The sequence below is a fragment of the Berghia stephanieae genome, chromosome 5 (genome assembly GCF_034508935.2).
Source record: "Berghia stephanieae isolate SIO BIC M18660-M18661 chromosome 5, UCSD_Bste_1.3, whole genome shotgun sequence".
NCBI classification, from domain to species: Eukaryota; Metazoa; Mollusca; class Gastropoda; order Nudibranchia; family Aeolidiidae; genus Berghia; species Berghia stephanieae.
Window position 1 is genome coordinate 27,869,215 of NC_088364.1, and position 7,434 is coordinate 27,876,648.

Consider the following 7,434-nt stretch of genomic DNA (forward strand, 5'->3'; position numbering starts at 1 on the left):
ATGCATACACATAATATGTTTAATACTCTTCATAACACTTCAGAGAGTCATTGGTAACCAAATATGCTTTATGTACAACGCAAGCTCATGACGCCCCTTTTAAATCTTTACTCTTTCACTCACTTTAGCACTTTACTCATTCGTACTTTAGTGAGTGGCGAAATGCGCATAGATAACTTACCCACTGACGTAAGGAATGTATTCACAGAGAGTCTTCTGGTTTCCAACGCCGCTCAGCATCACTCAAATTCAAAAGTCAAGACACCTTACTGCCCGATACCTATGACCACAACCCTGTTGTAATCGGACAGAAAACATTCTTTTTAAATTTTGACACAGAATTTTTGTTTCATATTTTGGTCGATCAAAACGACCCTTTACTTGTTAAAAAGAGTAAAGTGGAAGATAAGTGTTATCTATCGATATTTTAAGAATCCATTCATTTTCTGGCCAAAATGAAAAAAAAAAACATTTTTTTTCTTTTTTTTTTTTGAGTAATTGATGTGTGTGTGTGTGTTTGTGTGTTTGTGTTTGTATGTGTGTGTTTAGTTTTCATGTTTATTTATTATCAATAATTTTCAGCTTTTCGTCAACTGTTTATGTATTGTCATGCGTTCATGGTCCAGTTATATCGGTCATTTAGAGCATAGACTTACCTTCATACACGAAATTACAATTCGCGACCTGTACGCTTCATATCCCGATCCCAAAGTGATGATATCATTAATCCAAAACCACATACCACTTGAATGTATAGACAGGAGGTGCTGGTAACATGATGTTTACAGCCTCATTATCTCATTACAAATTAAATCATATCATGACATCATTTTAAAAACAAGAATTGCTGTTTCCTGAAATGTCTTGTTACATATAGCTATCACTATGATAGTGTCGATCCGACGTGTGCGTATTGGCAGGTCTGATAACCCAAATTTTTTTGGGCTCATTGTTGTAATGGAAATGCTATTAAACCAACGCAAAATATTGCCATAACAACAACAACGTTAAAGCAAGCCCATAAATGCATTCAGTTATAAGACCAAATCTTTGCACCTCATGTCGATCGATTAAAACGACCCTAATCCAAGTGTACTTCAAATATCGATCGATTACGATGACCCCCCCCCCACCTTCCATGGAAGTCCCAGGTTTGAGAGTGTTTAATAACACGATGCTCGTGTTAATCCATCGATATTTGGCGGGCGAGCTTTCCGGTCAAACAACTGAAATGTGTTATTTCAGATTATCAACCCCCAAATTTGCTCACTTGGACAACATGGGTGATTCCTGTTGACATCAGACATGTTGTTTGATGAATTGTCTATATTCCTTCGTGGAATGCCTCGGCGAGGATATCTTTTGATGTCGTGGCGGAATAGCATAATATTGTTTTTATTTCAGAGCACCGCTGAGCTAACGTGGCAATTCGGCGCAAAATTTGACGTTTGAATTATCCCTCTAAATTCAGTTATTCACAGCATTGTCGTTTGTGGTAATATTTGATTATTGGGTCAATTTTAATAATGTTGTAGCCTATATTTTTTCATATTCCTATAACACAGCGTATGCCTTTTATCTATGTAATCATTTTTAAGCACGTGATCTTTGATTTGTTAATTTTTTCAATAAAACATTGTTAACTTTTTTCTGAATCAGATGATCATGCTTACAAGTCTTATTTACCCAAATAACTCAATGTGGAACTTTAAATAGTTCAAATAAATGTCTTTCGAATACTCGCTGCGCTGTGTGGCCTTGAGCAAATCACTTTGCCCTAGCTTTGTTTGCGGTGCTGCACTGCGGGCACAACAGCACAATACATTGGCAGCACAGTACCACCATTCAAAACCAGATGTAACAATCACAAAAACGACCATGAGAAACGAAAACAGAGCCAAGAACACAAAAGTATCAATACGCTACTAGGACCAAAGAAATGCAAACAAAACGCCAACAGGAACTTGGGAGAAAAAAGTAGTACCGATCGATGTGGATTAAGAAAGTGCAATCTTTGCCTCACTGAAAAAAATGACACAATCATGGACATAACGTCTAAAACAAAAGTTCCTAACTTATGACAATGTGCAGACACTCAAATTAATTCAAATTAATAGAACAAAATAATCCTCCCCCGCCCTAATTCACCCCCTTTCTCTCCCCCCCCCCCCCCCCCTCCTCTTCTCTCTCTCCCCCATCCTCCCCCTCCCAAATTATGCCGACGTAACAACCACACCCTTCTCCGATAACGTTGTTTCATCCAGAATTCTTGAACCTCCCTAATGATTCCAGGAATTCTATATGAAACAACGTTGTTGGAGAATGTGAGACAAAAACTATGTGAAAATCAATAAATAAATAATTCGCTCCAAGAAACTGTCGAGCACTCGACGTGGTTCCAGCTAACTCCATTCAATCATATATATATATATATATATATATATATATATATATATATATATATATATATATTTATTTATTTATTTATTTATTATATATATATATATATATGTGTGTGTGTGTGTGTGTGTATGTGTGTATGTGTGTGTGTGTACGTTGTTTACATAATATGATTTATTTTCTCATTTGACACTTTTATTTTTGGCCAATTTATCTTTATTCATTTTCTTAGCACTAGGGTACATAGCTTCCGTAGGGCCGAGTACTCTTAGGCTTTTACTGTCCCTCTGTGGACTCCAATTGCTATGGCCTTCTTTGGGGCTGATGTGAGGTTGGCGGTCTGGAATGTATCTTCTCATTCCAGCTTAGGGTGGGATCGAACCTGATGTGCTGAACAAGGAATAAGATTCGTCCGTGTTGAATTATCTGCCCTCAGACAATCATTCCATCCAAGTAAATAGATGTACAATGTGTTTATTATCAATAATGCTGTCCTATTTATTCTTTATGATAATTATAATGCCTGTTTCAAAGCTAGTCTACTAAAAGACCCACAGCACACAAGTCATAGTGACTATACGTTGAAAATGGACTTGTTATGAATTGTATTATTTTATTTCAAAATAAATTGATAATTTGTAGTTGTGCGGCTATGTGGTCTTGTAGTATGACACTCGCTTTAGGATCGGAAGGTCCTGGGTTCAAGCCTCGCTCGGCGAATCGTTGAGTCATTGAAAAATTATATTTACTCACATTCTCTCACCGTACTCAAGTGTAAAATGAGTACCTGGCCGTTAACAGCGTTTTCTATATCCGATTTTTTAATTAATTGCCTAACAGGCGTAATGTCTCGCCCTAAATGTTAAGTGTTGCTGTTGGCCAGGGACCCCTTGTAAAGCACTTTGAGCACGTTTAGTGGATATTTCTATATATGAAAGCTCAATTAAAACAAAAATTTTAGTTGGTTTCTACCACGGCATCTACTCCTCGTCAAGGCAATATTGGACTGGAAATAACTAATGACAGCAACTTGGGTGGTGGTAATTTAATTATTCTTTTTATATTGCCGACGCCTATCAGATTGGATCAAATATCACTTCAGTGGAACACATAGTTTTTCAAATGTCTACGGGTGTTAATTTTTGAAATCTATGTCAGCAGCCATTTCAAACATGAAGGCGTTAAACTTTGAATACTCAAAGTGCTATTTTTAGAATGATCTTTAATAAGGTACGATTTTGTACTGAAAAAAAATAGTAGCGAAAAATTAAAATATAATGTCGTTTATTTAAGCGGCATTTACCTTTCTTATTTCGTAATTTTAAAAAAGTAAAACAAAGGCTCACGATTGTGTGTCCTGGCTACGACTGCAACTAGAATATATCGAAAAACTAAAGTTAGATCCTTCTCGAAATTCAATGATTGCTTAGGAAGCAATTGGGGGGGGGGGGGGGGGGGGGGGGGGGGAACTACTCAGTTTTGTTAAATTTCAGTCTAAACTAAAAAATAACTCAGTGGATGTTTCAGGATTCAAACTGCTAATAAGGAGCACAGAGCTTACATATGTAGAGAGGAAACCCACAATGTCCAAATTAATGTATTTGTGGAATAGACTTAGATCTATATATTCATGACGACGTTTTTGCTAAAATTCTAGCGTCAAACGGCACATTGAGTAAAGAGAAATAAGTCACATATATCACACCCATTCACACACACATATACTGTATATATATAGAGAGTAAAGTCTGTGTTTGCGGCTATGTGGTCTAGTGATACGACATTCGCTTTCGGATCGGAAGATCCTGGGTTCGAGCCTCGCTCGGCGCATAGTTGAGTAATTGGAAAAGGCTCTTTATTCACATTCTCTCACCGCACTCAGGTGTAAAATGAGTACGTGACCGTTAACAGCGTTGTCTCTGTCGGAAAAATTGTCATGTCTCGTTCTATTTGTTACGTGTTGCTGTTGGTCAGGGACCGTTGTATAGCTCTATCAGCACATTTAGTGGATATTGCGCGCGCACACATACACACACACCCACACACATATATATATATATATATATATATATTTATGAGTGTTGGTGGGTACTTGTAGGTACGAAAGTGCTCGATAATGGTGGTTAGAGCTAATATATAATGTAAATTTTCACTCACATTCACTCACAACAGAAACAAGTCGTCTCGGCTAAAAAATGTGAGTGAAAATTTACATTATAAAATATATATATATATATATATATATATATATATATATATATATATATACATATGTGTGTGTGTGTGTGTGTGTGTGTGTGTGTGTGTGTACATATAACTCAAACTGTTCCTAAATATTTGCTTCATCAGCCTATTTTTTAATAAACAAATTAAACCACACCAGACATATGAGGGTGTAATTAAAATCAAAACAATGAATAGGCTCTTTGATCTGAATAGGGGTTTCTCATAAATCTCACACTGGAATCACAATGGGTCTATATGATGTTGATGCACTGTTCTAATCATTCTTTTTTATATATAGGGCAAGGATTTTGTTTTACTAAACAAAAACAAAACTAAAACCAATTATACAGGGCACATGAGACCTGCTGATAGAATTAAGCTAGTATCACTTTCTTAGTTACTTAGTTCAGTGTAATCTCATCAGATGTGGACTGGAATAGACTTCAACCGTGGTGACGTCACTGCCTTCGTAAAAACGCATAGTAACTTGGTAACTGGTTCTAAACTATCGGAACAATGGCGGACGCCCTTATGAAATACTTCTCCGACGAGCATAAAAGTGTATCCAGAGGAGAAAAACATTATAAATCTGATCATGTTTTGACTTTTATATATTCTGATCACATGACATGTAAAAAAGTTCTAGCCAGCATGAAGAATAAAAAGCATCGATTTTCTTTGTTTAGAACCAAGATGCTCGTTGCTGGGCGGACGTGACATCAGACTATTGAATCCAATTAACTAGTAGATTTTGATCAATCAAAACATGGATAAACAATAACTTGAATGAAATCGACCTCTCTCTCTCTCTCTCTCTCTCTCTCTCTCTCTCTCTCTCTCTCTCTCTCTCTCTCTCTCTCTCTCTCTCTCTAAACATTGTTCTTGTTTTAATACCGCCAGATGGGTGGCTAGTTAGCACACAATTTTCTCGATCATATTATAAACATTTAAGTTTACATATAGTTTTCTGTGTTGGTTCTGTTGATCAAGCGGTAGAACAGTGGGTATTTTACTTAGACGCCTACATTCAATGGAAAAACCTGTGTAGTTAGCGATGTTTACCGATCACTGCCATTGTTTACATTATGACGACTGTCCGAGAGGCGTGGTTATCTAAGTGTCTATTGGCTCGCCATGTTTCCCGGTCTTGTACCAGTCTGTTGAATTTTTCACTTTTGATGTCGTTTAACCGTGCCATTATATGGTCTTGTGGTATGACATTCGCTTTCGGGTCGGAAGGTCCTGGGTTCGAGCCTAGAACGGCGCATAGTTGGAAAAGACTCTTTACTCGCATTCTCTCAGCGTACTCATGTGCAAAATGAGTACCTAGCCGTTAACAGCATTGTCTCTGTCCGAAAAAAAAAGTTGTATTTTAGCCTAACAGGCGCCATATCTCGGCCAGGTTCTCATTGTACACCTGAGTACCGTGAGAGAATGTGCGTAAAGAGCCTTTTTCAAGGACTCAACTATTCGCCGAACGAGACTCGAACCCAGGACCCTCCGATCCGAAATCGAGTGTCATACCACTAGACCACATAGCCGGTACAAAACATGGTTAGCATGGTCAAAGTACTTCAGTTAGTATTCTAGATTGAATTTGGTGAAAACAGCATCTCCTTGGGTGGCGTCAACCAGTTTCATAGACTGCGTTATAGAGAACCTTTTTAAAAAAAATCATATCAGGTTTAGAAAAAGCATTTCATTTTGCTGAAAATCCCCGACTTTTCTTTTTAAGTCACCCAAAACAAAAAAAACAATAATGAAAAACAAATGACTCATCTGCTTTGGGTATGGTGCAACATAGATTCTGAATGTAACACTTAAGTGTTGTTCATTTTGAATATGAACCGCGAAACTATTATATGTAATTGAGGCTAAAATAATCTGGATAAACAAAGGACTCTGAAATCGAAAGTAAGCGAATGGTAAAATGACAAATCAAATCATTTCCATATTTTAATTTTGTAAATGAGTTTGACCCAGCATTATCCCAGGTCATAAAACAAAAAAGATAGACGTTTATAGGAAACCATCCAAGCTGTCATCATTGTTGCTGTTGTTGATATGATGATAATGATGATGATGATAATGATGATGATGATGATGATGATGATGATGATGATGATGATACTGATGGTGACGATGATGACGAAGACGACGATGATGATGATGATGATGACGATGATGACGATGATGATGACGACGATGATGATGACGATGATGATGACGAAGACAATGATGATGATGATGATGATGATGATGATGATGATGATGATGATGATGATGATGACGACGACGACTACGACGACAACGACGAATTAATATAAATGTTATTTTCTAGGTACAAGGATTAATGATGAAGGAGGATAAAGACTACATACGAGACCAGCTGCCTGGAACCGCAAGAACTAAAACACTATCATCACGCTAATGATATTATGTGGTGGACCCAAGAATAAAGACGTTTGGCAACAGCAGACGATACATGTCTACGCCGACATTCTTGCCTTGAAGGAAACATTAATTTTACGGTTTTAAAATGATTATTACTGTGTGGTTTTATACATTATGACAATATGGAGACAACGTGGCTCGGTGGTACGGTCTTTGCTTCGTACCCGAAAGGTATCGAGTTCGATCACCCGCCTCTGCGCGGTGTGGCATTGAGCAAGCGCCTCGCCCTCGCTTAATTTGCGGCACTGCACTGCGGCTAGGTTATACCGATTTTCCATTGGAATAGACCATAGAGACACATTTCCCCTATGAGACGAATAAAGGGCCAGGACAAAACCAAGTAATCTTATTCCA

At 37.5% G+C, this 7,434-nt stretch overlaps 1 protein-coding gene across 2 annotated transcripts in view; it reads right to left on the minus strand.

Moving 5' to 3' along the window:
- Nucleotides 1-704, minus strand: part of LOC144972687 (uncharacterized) — a 31,407-nt gene extending 30,703 nt beyond the window's left edge. The window contains exons 1-2 of one of the 2 annotated variants that reach the window (XM_078914212.1): nucleotides 657-704; nucleotides 182-294 (exon numbers count right to left, since the gene is read on the minus strand). The gene's annotated coding sequence lies outside the window, so the exon portion shown is untranslated. The remainder of the gene's footprint in view (nucleotides 1-181; nucleotides 295-656) is intronic. The other variant, XM_078914213.1, reaches the window with a different exon arrangement.
- Nucleotides 705-7,434: the final 6,730 nt, after the last annotated feature.